Below are 16,237 nucleotides of genomic sequence, written 5' to 3'. Positions count from 1 at the left end.
TCACATTTAGACATCTGGACACTGTGCAGGTTTAATTCTTTCCACTAGGAGGCAGTGCATGCGCGCGCACACACACACTCTCTCTCTCTCCCCCTTCCCCAGGCGTCCCCCATCCCGCAGGTGACAGACATCCCAAGCCACAGTTCATAGATGATGCTTTATTGTTACAATACACTCAGGGCTGGCTGCAGGGGGCGCCCTGCCAGTCGGGGCAGCATCCTGGATCCTACCAGCAGCTGGGACAAGTCGGCCAGCGTCCAGCAGGGCCCCTCTGAGCCAGGCCTGGATTCATCTGGAGAAAGGACACAAGGTTGACGTGAGCAGGGAGACTGGCTGCAGTGCCCCAGCAGGGATGTGCCTGGAAAGGGAGCTCAGGCAGGGCTGGGGGCAGAGATCTGAGGTTTGCAAACTGGGCGTGTGACTCTAGAGCTGGTGCCACTTACAGCGAACAGTCGCTGCTCTCGGTGGGGACCCCCGTCACCTTGAAATCATCCACCTGGAAGACCCAGCGGCCCTGAACCCCAACGTTGCTCGTCTGTCCAATGTGGAGGATGGCGGCGGTGCGGGAGCCTGGGATGTTGTAGAAGTTTTTGTCATCGCCGCTGTTGAAGCCAGCCTGAGACATGGGGAGCAAATGTTAATGCAATAGCCCGTCGCAGCACCCCCGACTGCCATGCTGGGGTATAGGGACAGCACTGACAATGAGGAGAGTGAGCCCCCTACTAAGCCGCCGCCCCCGTTCCCTGCAGCACCGTGCCCCCTACTGAGCCCCCCGCCCCTGTTTCCTGCAGCCCAGTGCCTGCTACTGAGCCCCCCGCCCCCACCCTGCAGCACAGCGCCCCCTACTGAGCCCCCCGCACCCATTCCCCGCAGCACAGCGCTCCCTACTGAGCCCCCCGCACCCATTCCCCGCAGCACAGCGCTCCCTACTGAGCCTCCTGCCCCGTTCCCCGCAGCACAGCCCCCCCACTGAGCCCCCTGCCCTGCTCCCTGCAGCACAGCGCCCCCTACTGAGCCCCTGTCCTGGCTCATGCCACCACCTCGTGCCATATTCCTGTGTGTGCTATATAAGGGGACTTACCTGGGCGGGAGTGCCCCCTAGGCCGGTGTTGGCATCTCCGCCACTCGCTGTGCCCGTGGTCCACTGGATTGTGCCATAGTTCAGCATGATGAAAGTGACTTTGCCATTGTTTGCCATTGTTTGCCAGCATTGTTTGCCATGGAATGTGTTCACCTGCAGCAGAGCGGGAAGGGAGCTGGGTGAATCAGTCTGGGAGGTGGAAGGGGAAGCCTGCGCGGGGGGACTGTGGGAGGACAAAGCCAGGTGCCTGGGGGAGGCTGGCCCTTGCCTGCCCATGGGGTGCTCCACCTCTGCTGTGCTACGTGTAGGCGCCAATGAAACCCACTGGTCAGCAGGCGGAGGATTCTCTGCTCCTTGAAGTCTTTAAACCACGATTTAGGTGAGAGGTTTTTCCTAGGAGCGGGTGGGTGAGATTCTGTGCCCTGCGCTGTGCAGGGGGTCGGACTGGACGATCAGAATGGTCCCTTCTGACCTTAGTATCTGTGAATCTATGGGGAGACCCCTAGTGGTGACCACAGGAGTTAAACAGCTGCGGGAACCACGGGTCCAGCAACGCTGCTCGCCAGCCCCCCGGAGAGCCCCCTAGTGGCGAACATGGGCAGTGCCGCATGGGAGCTTCACAGCAGCAGGAACCACAGGGTCCTGTCTGGCTCCAGCAGCCCGGCTAGCCAGTCTCCCTCCCTGTCTCTCCCCTTCCCCTAGGGGCTTGGCGGGGGCCTTGGGGAGTGAGGCGCCACCTACCTTCTGGGAGGTGGAGCCGTAGTAGGCCACACGGTCCCAGGTGGCCACGAAGGCCCACGTGGCAGTGAAGGGGATTGCTGGGAAGTACTGGTTGATGTCTCTGGTGAGGCGGTGCAGCAGCTCGGGGTCCTGGGTCTCCCGGTACTAGATGTCCCCATGCAGGTTGTTGTTCACATCACCCCAGTAGGGGGCCACAAAGGGGCGGCCATCAGCCAAGGGGAAGGGGTCGGGGGTGTACAGGGAGACGGCTGTGCCGAAGGACACCACGCCATTGTTGTTCACCTGTGGGGGTGGGGAGCAGAGTGGTGGATGTAGGAACACCGCAGAGCATGGCTAACACCCTCCTTGCAGCACAGCACCCCCCACTGAGCCTCCACCCCATCCGTGCAGCACAGTGCCCCCCACTGAGTCCCCGCCCCCGTTCCCCGCAGCACAGTGCCCTCTACTGAGCCCCCACCCCGTCCATGCAGCACAGTGCCCCCCACTGAGCCCCCTGTCCTGCTCTCTGCAGTATGGTGCCCCCGATGAGCCCCCTGTTCCATTCCCCACAACATGGTGCCCCCTGCTGAGGCTTGTCCACACCCCCAATACCCAGTGGGATGCGAGGCACCTCAGCTGGTGATGGGGACACAGACACAGAGATCCACTGAGTCTAAGGCCAGGTGGGTCCATTCTGCCCACCTGCTCTGCCCTGCTGCCTAACCTCAGTCTCAGAACCTCCCCTGGGGATCCCAGCCTCCAGCCCAGATCTGTGGTTGAGCTAGAGCACAGCTTTCAGATGCCCCATCTCCATGGAAAGACTCTGAAAGGAGGAGACCCCGCCCTGCCCCTGGGGCAGTCATTCCAAGGATTGGCTGCCCTCCCTCCCTAGGGCAAAGTCACCCCTCGTTTCCAGCCTGGATTTGTCCAGCTTCATCTCCCAGCCGTCGGCTCTCACTGTGCCCGGGTCTGCTGGGTTCAGGAGCTCTCTGCACTGAGCAATCTCCTCCCCAGGGAGGCGCTGATAGACCAGGATCAAATCCCCTCTTGGACTTCTCTGGAGAAACTGGGCAGAGCAAGGTACTTATGGCTGTCTGTCTAGATACTGTTGGTACAATAGATAAATAGAAAAGGAGGACTTGTGGCACCTTAGAGACTAACAAATTTATTTGAGCATAAGCTTTCGGATGCATCCAATGAAGTGAGCTGTAGCTCACGAAAGCTTATGCTCAAATAAATTTGTTAGTCTCTAAGGTGCCACAAGTCCTCCTTTTCTTTTTGCGAATACAGACTAACACGGCTGCTACTCTGAAACCTGTCTAGATAAATAGACAGACCTTGTCTATGGGGATAGATAGATAGATAGATAGATAGATAGATAGATAGATAGATAGATAGGGCAGAAAATTATGCCCTGAGCTCTAGGAATTGGTTACTGGTGGGTACTTACATTGACAGGGTTACGGCTGAGCCCTAGGAACAGGGTAAGAGTGGGTGCCCAAGAGTGTGCACGTGACAGAGAATTTTGTGTGGGTAACAGCATGGATAGATGGGTAGCTCTCTGTGGCACTCTACTGCTGGCTGCCTGTGAGCCATGTGCCTTGGGGTTGGCGGTGGGATTGGCCCTGCTGTACGTACATAGAGGGAACGGCTCCTTGCCATAGAAGGTGAAGGTCATGGAGATGGGGATCTCCAGTGATGACCCATCGTCAGCTTTGGGGTTCTGCTGGTCGCCCTGGGCTGGTCCATAGGGATACAGCAGGGAGTCTGGGGCAGGGAGAACGTGCCTTGTGAGAGCCTGGAGTACCTCCTCCCCTGTCGGGTCCCATTGGCCCCCGGAGAGCCACCTCCCACCTCATCCCCAGCCTGTTGCCCTTTGAGATCAGCAGTGCCCCCGCATGGTGTCAGGAGCTGCTCTGGGAGGGCTCCCCATTGGCCTTTGTATTCCAGAGCCATGCTGAAACAAACCAAATCCCCCCAATCCTCACCCTGACCCTCCCCACCCCTAACACAGCCCTCCACCCCAATTCTCCACCCACCTCTAATACGGGCCCCTACCCTGATCCTCCCACCTCTCCTCACCCCTAACATAGCACCACCCCAATTCTCCACCTACCCCTAATACAGGCCTCTACTCTCATGCCCAGACCTAACACAGCCCCCGATCTTGATTCTCCACCCACCCCTAATACAGGTCCCTACCCTGATCTTCCCCCCTCACTCCATCCCTAACATAGCCCCTGACCTGATCGCCACCCCGATTCTCCAACCACCCCTAATACAGGTCCCTACCCTGATCTTCCCCCCTCACTCCATCCCTAACATAGCCCCTGACCTGATCGCCACCCTGATTCTCCACCCACCCCTTATACAGGCCCCGACCCAAATCCCTGGTTCTAACACAGCCCTCCATCCGGATTCTCCACCCCAACCCTAATACAGGCCTCTACCCCAATCCCCACCCCAACACAACCCCCACTCTGATTCTCCACCCCCACCTCTAATACAGGCCCCTACCCTGATCCCCTCTCCACCCTGATTTCCCACCCCTAACATATCCCGATTCTCCACCCCACCCCAATACAGCCCCCTACCTTGATTCTCACCTAGGGTTGCCAACTTTCTAATTGCCCAAAATCCAACACTCTTGCCCCACCCCCCCCACCCTGCCCCTTCTCTGAGGCCCCACTCCCACTCACTCTGTCCCCGCTCCCTCCGTCACTTGTTCTCCCCCATCCTCATTCATTTTCACCGGACTTGGGCAGGGGGTTGTGGTGCAGGATCCAGCCAGGTAATGCTTACCTCAGGTGGCTCCCGGTTGGTAGCACAGTGGGGTGAGAGGGGTGAGGGCTCCAGCTGGGGATGCAGGCTCCACGCTGGGGCCAGAAATGAGGGGTTCAGGGTGGGGCTCTGGGCTGGGGCAGAGGGTTGGGGTGTGGGAGGAGGTGAGGGCTCTGGGGTCAGGATGGTTATGAAGGGTTTGGAGTGCAGGAAGGGGCTCTGGGCTTGAGTAGGAGGCTCAGGTGTGGGTGGGGGTGTAGGTGCAGCTCTGGAAGGGCGTTTGGATGCGGGAGGGGGCTCCGACCTGGGGCAGGGGTTTGGGATGCAAGAGGTGGTTTGGGGTGCGGGCTCCGGTCAGGCGGCTCCTGGTCAGTGATGCGGCGGGGCTAAGGCAGGCTCCCTGCCTGCCATGGCTCCGAGCTGCTCCCAGAAGCAGAGAGCATGTCCGGCTCCTAGGCGTAGGCGTGGCTAGGCGGCTCTGTGCGGTGTGCACTGCCTGTGCCCGCAGACATCGCCCCCACAGCTCCCATTGGCCACAGTTCACAGCCAATGGGAGCTGCAGAGCCAGACCTGGGGGCAGCATGTGGAACTTTCCTGATCGCCTCTGCACCTAGGGGCCGGACATGCCGGCTGCTTCCGGGGAGCTGTGAAGAGCCAGAGCAGGCAGGGAACCTGCCTTAGCCCCACTGCGCTGCCGACTGGACTTTTAATGGCCTGGTTAGCGGTGCTGACTGGAGCCGCCAGCGTCCCTTTTTGACTGGTTGTTCTGGTCAAAAACCGGACACCTGGCAGCCCTCCCCCCAACCCTAACATGACCCCCGACTTGAACCCCACCCTGCTTCTCCACCCTTTCCTAATACAGACCCCTATCCCTATCCTCACCCTGATCCTTCCCATTCCTAACATACCCCCTACTTGATTCTCCCCCCAATTCTCCCCCCATCTCTAATACAGGCCCCTACCCTAATCCCTACCCCTAACACAGACCCCCACCCTGATTCTACCACCCCTCAATACCAGCCCCTACCCCAATCCCCCCACCCTGATTCTCCACCCCCACCCCTCATACAGGTTCCTACCCTGATCCACACCCTCCCTCCCCATCCCTAACATAGCCCCACCCCGATTCTCCACCCCACGCTAATATAGGCCCATACCCCAATTCCCACCCCTAACACAGGCCCCCACTCTGATGCTCCACCCCAATCCTAATACAGGCCCCTACCTCTTTCCTCACCTCAATCCCCATCCCTAACATAGCCCCCATCCAATCCCCACCCTGATTCTCCACTCCACCCCTAATACAGGCCCCCCCAGATTCTCCACCCCCACCCCTAATACAGGCCGCTATCCTGATCCTCACCCCTCTCTCCCCATCCCTAACATAGCCCCCAACCCGATTCCTACCCTGATTCTCCACTCACACCTCTAATACAGGCCCCTACCCCGATCCCCATGTCACCCGTAATACAGCCCCCCACCCTGATTTCCTACCACTAACACACCCTCTACCCCAATTCTCCACCCCCATTCCTAATACAGACTCCACCTCCCACCCTGGTCCCAACCTCACCCCTAATATGGGTCCCCCCCATTCCGAGCTGTTCTTACCTTCTGCCATCACCACAGGGGCAGGCTGCACCAACCCTAGAGGGGGGAGGGAACAGACTGTCAGCCCCAGGGCAGGACACATTGACACCAGCCCCCCATGCCTGATGGGCTCCATACCCAGCGGTGGGCCTGGGCTCCACTCACCCAGCAGCAGCAGCAGCAGGAAAGCGAGGGGGGTTTTCATCTTGGCCGGTCCCTTCGACTGGGAGCTGCTGGGGTCAGGATGGGCAAGTGTAACAGCAGCCAGACTGCGGGGCCAGGAGAGGGAGTTAGGGTTAGGGAAGTTAGGGTAGTTAGCCAGTGTATCAACATGATCTAGTGACCTCTCCCCCCATACACACCCCACTGTCTATGTCTGTAAAACGTCTATCTAATCTCTCTATCTCTCTATCTATCCCTATACACAGCCATCTCTCTCTCTCTCCCATCTGTCACCTGTCCAGAAGTTCCCAGGATAGTCCTTTTTTGCTGTGGCTGTCCCGGGAAGTTTATAAGGATGATCAGCAGACACTGCAACATGGCCAGCTTTCCGGGCTCAGGACTGTCCCGGATTTTGTCCCATTTTTCCCTACCTACACGATGGTAACCTTATCCCCCACAACACCCATCCATCTATCAATCATCCCACCCCATCCATATGGCATATAAGCCACCTTCTGTAAATATTAGTCACTTCATTTCCCACCATGGCTGGTTGGCAGTGTCCACAGCACAGCACAAAGATAGGCAGGTTACACAGGTGCATAAGAAAATAACACCTCTGAATCTCAACCTCCCTGCTCCAGTCCACTAGGTCCCATTCCTGTCCAAGACCTAGGGAGAGAATCCAAGAGTCCTGACCCCAGCCCCTCCTGCTCTAAATCACTAGACCCCACTTCCCTCCTAGAGTTGGGGATTGAACCCAGGAGTCCTGACTCCCAGCTCCCTTTGCTTTAATCGTTGCAAGCCTCTTTCTATGGAAATGCTCATAAATAATATCATTTACGAAGTGAAAAGAAAAGGAGTACTTGTGGCACCTTAGAGACTAACAAGTGCCACACGTACTCCTTTTCTTTTTGCAAATACAGACTAACACGGTTGCCACTCTGAAACTTGTCATTTATGAAGTGGGTGCACAGAAACCCAGGTGGGCGAGTGTTTGTGGGTGAGCGCACATGTGGCTGCTCCTCATTTGTATCTCTCAAACCTCGCAAGCCTCATGGTCAAGGCACTTAATTTGGACTCTGGAGAGTTGTGTTCTAATCCCAGTGGTCCCACCAACTTCCTGTGTGACCGTGCCCATGTCACTTAGCCTCTTGTGCCTCAGTTTCCCCATATGACAAGTAATAGTCTTTCCTGTGTAGATTAGAAGCTTTTCAGGATAATGACTGTCTCTTACTTCATGTCTGTGCAGCGCCTGGCACAAGGGGGAACCTGATTATGGTCGGGGTCTGTGCAGCACCTGGCACAACAGGGGCCCTGATTATGGTCGGGGTCTGTGCAGCTCCTGACACAACAGGGGCCCTGTTCTCAGCCAGGATCTGTGCAGCGCCTGGCACAAGGGGGGCCCTGATCTCGTTCGGGGTCTGTGCAATGCCTGGCACAACAGGGGCCCTGATCTCAGCCAGGGTCTGTGCAGCGCCTGGCACAAGGGGCGCCCTGATCTTGTTCGGGGTCTGTGCGGCGCCTGGCACAAGGGGAGCCCTGATCTCGTTCAGGGTCTGTGCGGCGCCTGGCACAAGGGGAGCCCTGATCTCGGTCGTGGTCTGTGCACGCCTGGCACAAGGGGGGCCCTGGTCTCGGTCGGGGTCTGTGCACACCTGGCACAAGGGGGGCCCTGATCTTGTTCGGGGTCTGTGCGGCGCCTGGCACAAGGGGAGCCCTGATCTCGTTCAGGGTCTGTGCGGTGCCTGGCACAAGGGGAGCCCTGATCTCGGTCGCGGTCTGTGCAAGCCTGGCACAAGGCGGGCCCTGATCTCGGTCGGGGTCTGTGCACACCTGGCACAAGGGGGGCCCTGATCTCGGTCGGGGTCTGTGCAGTGCTTGGCACAAGGGGGGACCTGATCTCAGTCAGGGTCTGGGTAGTAGAGGGCACAATGGGGGCCCTGATCTTGGTTGGGGTCTGGGCAATGGCCAGCACAATTTTGCCCTGATCTCTCACAGATGCTACTGAAATACAATGCACTCACCAGCTGGGTCCGATCGGTTCAGCGTCTCTGACTTGCCCTGAATGAAACTCTCCAGCCACCTGTGTCTCTTTATTTCACCTGGGACAGGGCTGGGAGACAGGAGCGCCCTCCTCCTCCCATGTGTTCCTCCCACCCTGTGTGATCCTGGCCAGCGGCCCAGATATTCCTGCTGTGTTTGTATGTGTGTGTGGCCTAATGAGAGATTCCAGGGGAGGAGCAGGGAAGCTCAGTGGTACTGTGAGGGTGCAACTGAATCAGAGCTAAGGATAAACCTGCAGCCATGAGGCCAGGGAGATGGACCCCTGGGGAGACTCCCCTGCCACCCGCCTCTTCTGGCCAAGGCCCTGCCCCTGCTCACTGCTCTCAGGCTACCTGCGGTCCCAGTCAGAGTGAGGAGGCAGGGCCAGATTTCCAATTAAGTCCTGGGTGTGACGTTGCAGTCTAAGCCATAGTTCTGCAGAAAAGGACCTGGGGATTACAGTGGATGGGAAGTTGGATGTGAGTCAGCAGTGTGCCCTCATTGCCAAGAAGGCTAACGACATATTGGGCTGTATTAGTAGGAGCATTGCCAGCAGATCGAGGGAAGTGATTATTCCCCTCTATTTGGCACTGGTGAGGCCACACCTGGAGGATTGCATCCAGTTTTAATCCCCCCACTACAGAAGGGATGTGGACAAACTGAAGAGTCCAGCAGAGGACAATGAAAATGATTAGGGGGCTGGGGCACATGACTTACGAGGAGAGGGTGAGGGAACTGGGGTTATTTAGTTTGCAGAAGAGAAGAATGAGGGGGGATTTGATAGCAGCCTTCAACTACCTGAAGGGGGGTTCCAAAGAGGATGGAGCTCGGCTGTTTTCAATGGTGGCAGATGACAGAACAAGGAGCAATGGTCTCAAGTTGCAGTGGGGGAGGTTTAGGTTGGATATTAGGAAACACTATTTCACTAGGAGGGTGATGAAGCACTGGAATGGGTTACCTAGGGAGGTGGTGGAATCTCCATCCTTAGCGGTTTTTAAGGCCTGGCTTGACAAAGCCCTGACTGGGATGATTTAGTTGGGGTTGGTCCTGCTTTGAGCAGGGGGTTGGACTTCCTGAGGTCTCTTCCAATCCTAATATTCTATGATATGTTTATGGAAATATGTTTTTGAGTGTAAATATGACATAACTGAAATATACTTTGTGCTAGATATGCCATGTAACATATCTTTGGAAAGGTTATGATCTACTAAATATATTAATCCTATTTGTATGCATGTATGATTTTTATATCTAAAGTTATGAGCATTAGCTCTGTGCTTGTATTTGAAGTGTTTGCGGTAGGAAACACATAGGGGAAGTTTGGCCAACATAACGTGAAGGGACGATTCAAGTATTGGGAATACTTAACTAACAATAGATTTTGGGAGATACCAAGCCACATCTGAACTTTCCTAGGAACCTTCAAACTAACATGTAAACAATGGCGTCAGCCTGCAAAAAGCTGAATCATTCATGGACATGCGACTTTGCCCAGGTGGCTACAAACTCCATCTTGTTGCTGTGATTTTGCACAGAAGATCAAGGGGGTTTCCGCCCACAAGAAAGAGAGAATATAAAAGGCCCTGGAAGCCTCTCCATTTTGTCTTCAGTTGGCTCAAAAGATAGCCTCTCCTCCCCAAAGAGATGCCTGAAAGAAACTGGAACAAAGGATTATAACTACGGGGTATGAGTGATTGCTGGACCCAGGCCATAAACTACAATGTTGGTCTGAAAAGGATTGTTCCTGAGATAGCATCTAGGGTGAGAAGTTAGTATTTGTAACTCGATCCTTAGTGTATTAAGTTAGCCTTGTGTGTTTTATTTTATTTTGCTTGGGAACTTACTTTGTTCTGACTATTATTACTTGAACCCACTTAAATCCTACTTTTTATACTTAATAAAATCACTTTTGCTTATTAATTAATCCAGAGTAAGTAATTAATACCTGGGGGAGCAAATAGCTGTGCATCTCTCTCTATTGGTGTTATAGAGGGCGGACAATTTATGACTTTACCCTGTATAAGCTTTATACAGAGTAAAATGGATTTATTCGGGGTTTAGGATCCCAGAAAGACGGAATACTGGGTGCTGGGAAAGTCCCTGTTAACTGAGAAGGCCCTGGGCTAAATTAATCTTATTTTTTGTGAACTGCAGGGCGGCATGGCCCAACCTCTTGGTCTGTGCTGGAGCCGACTGGTGTGTCTAGCTCAACAAGACGGGAGCGAAGGGAAGCCTTGTCTGGCAGGGGGGTTTGGTCTCAGTGGTATCCCAGCACATCTAGGGACAGTCTTGAGGGAGTTTCTCGGACCCACCTGTCACACTGGGTCCTGTCCCCTGCTCAGGAAGGGGAGTGGAATCTAATGGGTTAGAGCAGGGGGCTGGGAGTCAGGACTCCTGCTCTCAATCTCAGACTTTGCTTCTACATCACTATTCATCTGTGCACAAATCACATTAAACTCCCCTATAGGGGGTTTCTGAGGCTGGATGCCCTGCGATTGAGCTGCCCAGGTCAGACTCGGGTGAATCAGCTTCCTGTGCCTCAGGCTGTTCCAATGCAGCCCCCCCCTTATCCAGGTAGTCTTGTTCCTTTTCACGACAGAAAACAGACGTTGCTCCCAGCCTCCAGACCATCCCCACTGTCCTCTCTGATGTCCACCACCACCTTGAATGAGGAGAGGGAACTGTAGTCACAGAGCAAAGCCACCTCAAAGGCCCTGCTGCAGAGGGCTTCCCCAGAGGTGCTGTCAAAGGAGGTGACCCAGGCTCCTGGGGTCAGCATGCACTGGCCTTCCCACTTCATGCAGCCGCTCACCCTGTCTTGGAGCACACGGGCTCATCTGGAAGATCAGACGAGCCTGCCTGCAGCATGGCAGGTGCATTTCTTGGAGCAGTCACTGGAGATCACGCTTTCCCCAGCCTACAAGGAAATTCCCAGAGAACTCCATGAACACAATGAGAACAGTCACCTGATGGGATGGTGGAAGGGGACTCGGCTCTCTGCGGCGTGGTGGGGCACCACCCCATCTCGCTACCTCTCTCTGCTTGGTTGGGGAATACTCAGTCTATGGCCCAGACCTTCAGGAGGGTCCCGCAAGCAATACAATGTACAATCAGACAGCTGCAGTGGCACAGGAACTAGCAAACAGAGCTGTAAACAGGGGAGTTTGAGTGGGAGTTTGTAAGGGGCATTTGTATTGTGGTGCTTGTTTGGGGTTTGTTTTTGCTGTGGGGGGTGGGCTTTTTGTGTAGTTTGTGTTTCCCAGATTAACAGGATTTAGGTGGGAAGGTTGTGACAGATATGGAGACAGTTGTGGGAGTTACTCATGTAGGGGAAGACACATTGAGGATGACTGGATGTGGAAGCTGTGGTATGTACATGATCCTGAGGGGGGACCCGGTAAGAGATTTTTCTGCATGAAATACCGTCTGATAGAGCTGATGGAGGAAAAGATCCAAGGTTTGGAGATGCAGGTGGAAAGTCTGGTTGAGTTTAGGAAGGGGTTTGAGCAGATGATGGAGCAAAGACATGAGGTATCTGAAGGGAAAAGCTGAGACTCACAGATGGAAGCAGGGCTGGGGAATTTTGAGGGGAGACTGGGTGAGGAAAGTGGTCAGTGGAAGCATGTGACTAAAAGAACCAGGCAGAGGAAAAGACGGGCTAGTGAAGGAGAAATGAAGCTTAGGAACACGTTTGCAGAGTTGGAAAATGAAGAAGGGGCTCAGCAGGTAGTCGCTGAAGGTGGAAGGGCAAGGAAGAAAAGAAGAGTGGCTAGTCCTATAGGAAAAGGGGAAGAGTCAATGGAGACTAAACCAAATATGAGCCCCAGGAGGATACAGGATGGGTTGGAGCGTATTATAAAGGAGAATAGGAATGGAATGAACTTGCAGCCAGAGGGAACAGGGCAGAGACTGGAGAATAGCACCGTCACCAAGAAAAGGCAGGTCTATGTGATCAGGGACTCTTTATTGAGAAGAACAGACAGGCCTGTAACCAGAACTGATCTAGAGAATAGAAGGTTATGCTGTCTTCCGGGTGCTAAGATACGGGATGTATATCTGAGGTTGAAAAGGATCCTAAAGGGAGCGGGAAAGAATCCCCTAATTATCCTTCATGTGGGAACAAATGATACGGCTAGATTCTTGCTGGAAAGTATTAAGGGAGACTATGCTAGGGTGGGGAAGACGCTTAAGGAAATCGAGGCTCAGGTGATCTTTAGTGGAATCCTGCCTGTTCCTAGAGAAGGGCAACAAAGGTGTGACAAGATTATGACTATCAACAGATGGCTTAGGCAGTGGTGCTATAAGGAGGGCTTTGGGATGTATGGCCACTGGGAGGCATTCATGGACAGAGGACAGTTCTCTCGGGATGGACTTCATCTGAGTAGGGAAGAAAATAGACTTCTAGGATCGAGGCTGGCACAACTGATAAAGAGAGCTTTAAATTAGGAATTTGGGGGAGATGGTTGGGAGATGTCCAGGTAATCTCCACGCCAGATTTTAGCATTGAGAGGGAAGAAGATGAAGTAAGAAAGGATACAGCCGTGGGTAGGAGAATGTACATAAGGAGCGAGGGCAGTGTGGATACCAGTGTAATAGGTTATACTGGAGGTAGAATGACTGTGCCTAATAGGGTACAAAATGTGAGCGAGGCCAAACAGCAAAAATTAAGATGTTTGTACACCAGTGCGAGGAGTCTCAGTAACAAAATGGAGGAACTAGAGCTACAGGTGCAGGAATTGAAACCAGATATTATAGGGATAACAGAAACATGGTGGAATAGTAGTCATGACTGGACTATAGGTATTGAAGAGTATGTGCTGTTTAGGAAAGACAGAAATAAAGGTAAAGGTGGTGGAGTAGCATTGTATATCAATGATGAGGTAGAATGTAAAGAAATGAGAAGCGATGCAATGGATAAGACAGAGTCCGTCTGGGCAAAAATTACATTGGGGAAGAAAACTAGTAAAGCCTCTCCTACAATAATGCTTGGGGTGTGCTATAGACCTCCAGGATCTAATTTGGATATGGATAGAGCCCTTTTAAATGTTTTTAATAAAGTAAATACTAATGGAAACTGTGTGATCATGGGAGACTTTAACTTCCCAGATATAGACTGGAAGACCAGTGCTAGTAATAATAATAGGGCTCAGATTTTCCTAGATGCGATAGCTGATATATTCCTTCATCAAGTAGTTGCTGAACCGACTAGAGGGGATGCCATTTTAGATTTAATTTTGATGAGTAGCGAGGACCTCATAGAAGAAATGGCTGTAGGGGATAATCTTGGTTTAAGTGATCATGAGCTAATTCAGTTCAAACTGAACGGAAGGATTAACAAAAATAAATCTGCAACTAGAGTTTTTGATTTCAAAAGGGCTGACTTTCAAAAATTAAGGAAATTAGTTAGGGAAGTGGATTGGACTGAAGAATTTATGGATCTAAAGGTAGAGGAGGCCTGGGATTACTTTAAATCAAAGCTGCAGAAGCTATCGGAAGCCTGTATCCCAAGAAAGGGGAAAAAATTCATAGGCAGGAGTTGTAGACCAAGCTGGATGAGCAAGCATCTTAGAGAGGTGATTAAGAAGAAGCAGAAAGCATACAGGGAGTGGAAGATGGGAGGGATCAGCAAGGAAAGCTACCTAATTGAGGTCAGAACATGTAGGGATAAAGTGAGACAGGCTAAAAGTCGAGTAGAGTTGGACCTTGCAAAGGGAATTAAAACCAATAGTAAAAGGTTCTATAGCCATATAAATAAGAAGAAAACTAAGAAAGAAGAAGTGGGGCCGCTAAACACTGAGGATGGAGTGGAGGTTAAAGATAATCTAGGCATGGCCCAATATCTAAACAAATACTTTGCCTCAGGCTTTAATAAGGCTAAAGAGGATCTTAGGGATAATGGTAGCATGACAAATGGGAATGAGGATATAGAGGTAGATATTACCATATCAGAGGTAGAAGCGAAACTGAAACAGCTTAATGGGACAAAATCGGGGGGCCCAGATAATCTTCATCCAAGAATATTAAAGGAACTGGCACCTGAAATTGCAAGCCCATTAGCAAGAATTTTTAATGAATCTGTAAACTCAGGAGTAGTACTGAATGATTGGAGAATTGCTAATATAGTTCCTATTTTTAAGAAAGGAAAAAAAAGTGATCCGGGTAACTACAGGCCAGTTAGTTTGACATCTGTAGTATGCAAGGTCCTGGAAAAAATTTTGAAGGAGAAATTAGTTAAGGACATTGAAGTCAATGATAAATGGGACAAAATACAACATGGTTTTACAAAAGGTAGATCGTGCCAAACCAACCTAATCTCTTTTTTGAAAAGGTAACAGATTTTTTAGATAAAGGAAATGCAGTGGATCTAATTTACCTAGATTTCAGTAAGGCATTTGATACCGTGCCACATGGGGAATTATTAGTTAAATTGGAGAAGATGGGGATCAACATGAACATCAAAAGATGGATAAGGAATTGGTTAAAGGGGAGACTGCAACGGGTCCTACTGAAAGGAGAACTGTCAGGTTGGAAGGAGGTTACCAGTGGAGATCCTCAGGGATCGGTTTTGGGACCAATCTTATTTAATCTTTTTATTACTGACCTTGGCACAAAAAGTGGGAGTGTGCTAATAAAGTTTGCAGATGATACAAAGCTGGGAGGTATTGCCAATTCGGAGAAGGATCGGGATATTATACAGGAGGATCTGGATGACCTTGTAAACTGGAGTAATAGTAATAGGATGAAATTTAATAGTGAGAAGTGTAAGGTTATACATTTAGGGATTAATAACAAGAATTTTAGTTATAAGCTGGGGACGCATCAATTAGAAGTAACGGAAGAGGAGAAGGACCTTGGAGTATTGGTTGATCATAGGATGACTATGAGCTGCCAATGTGATATGGCTGTGAAAAAAGCTAATGCGGTTTTGGGATGCATCAGGAGAGGCATTTCCAGTAGGGATAAGGAGGTTTTAGTACCGTTATATAAGGCACTGGTGAGACCTCACCTGGAATACTGTGTGCAGTTCTGGTCTCCCATGTTTAAAAAGGATGAATTCAAGCTGGAGCAGGTACAGAGAAGGGCTACTAGGATGATCCGAGGAATGGAAAACTTGTCTTGTGAAAGGAGACTTAAGGAGCTTGGCTTGTTTAGCCTAACTAAAAGAAAGTTGAGGGGAGATATGATTGCTCTCTATAAATGTATCAGAGGGATAAATACAGGAGAGGGAGAGGAATTATTTCAGCTCAGCACCTATGTGGACACAAGAACAAATGGGTATAAACTGGCCACCAGGAAGTTTAGACTTGAAATCAGGCGAAGGTTTTTAACCATCAGAGGAGTGAAGTTTTGGAATAGCCTTCCAAGAGAAGCAGTGGGGGCAAAAGATCTATCTGGTTTTAAGATTCTACTTGATAAGTTTATGGAGGAGATGGTATGATGGGATAATGGGATTTTGGTAAGTAATTGATCTTTAAATATTCAGGGTAAATAGGCCAAATCCCCTGAGATGGGATATTAGATGGATGGGATCTGAGGTACCCAGGAAAGAATTTTCTGTAGTATCTGGCTGGTGAATCTTGCCCATATGCTCAGGGTTTAGCTGATCGCCATATTTGGGTTCGGGAAGGAATTTTCCTCCAGGGCAGATTGGAGAGGCCCTGGAGGTTTTTCACCTTCCTCTGTAGCATGGGGCATGGTTGACTTGAGGGAGGCTTCTCTGCTCCTTGAAGTCTTTAAACCATGATTTAAGGACTTCAATAGCTCAGACATGGATGAGGTTTTTCATAGGAGTGGGTGGGTGAGATTCTGTGGCCTGCGCTGTGCAGGAGGTCAGACTAGATGATCAGAATGGTCACT

General features: G+C 51.8%; 1 long non-coding RNA gene and 1 pseudogene across 1 annotated transcript; both read right to left on the bottom strand.

The window, feature by feature from the left end:
* Window positions 1–275: 275 nt before the first annotated feature.
* LOC122457436 lies at window positions 276–7,576 on the bottom strand (annotated as a pseudogene).
* Window positions 7,577–7,975: 399 nt separating this feature from the next.
* Window positions 7,976–8,257, bottom strand: LOC122457376. Its single transcript, XR_006276883.1, has 2 exons — window positions 8,169–8,257; window positions 7,976–8,126 (listed from the first exon to the last, which is right to left on the bottom strand). It is a non-coding gene; the product is annotated as an uncharacterized LOC122457376 (long non-coding RNA).
* Between the last annotated feature and the right edge of the window lie 7,980 nt (window positions 8,258–16,237).

This window comes from Dermochelys coriacea, chromosome 24 (genome assembly GCF_009764565.3).
Source record: "Dermochelys coriacea isolate rDerCor1 chromosome 24, rDerCor1.pri.v4, whole genome shotgun sequence".
Lineage (NCBI taxonomy): Eukaryota > Metazoa > Chordata > Testudines > Dermochelyidae > Dermochelys > Dermochelys coriacea.
This window is presented reverse-complemented; position numbering and strand designations above follow the sequence as displayed.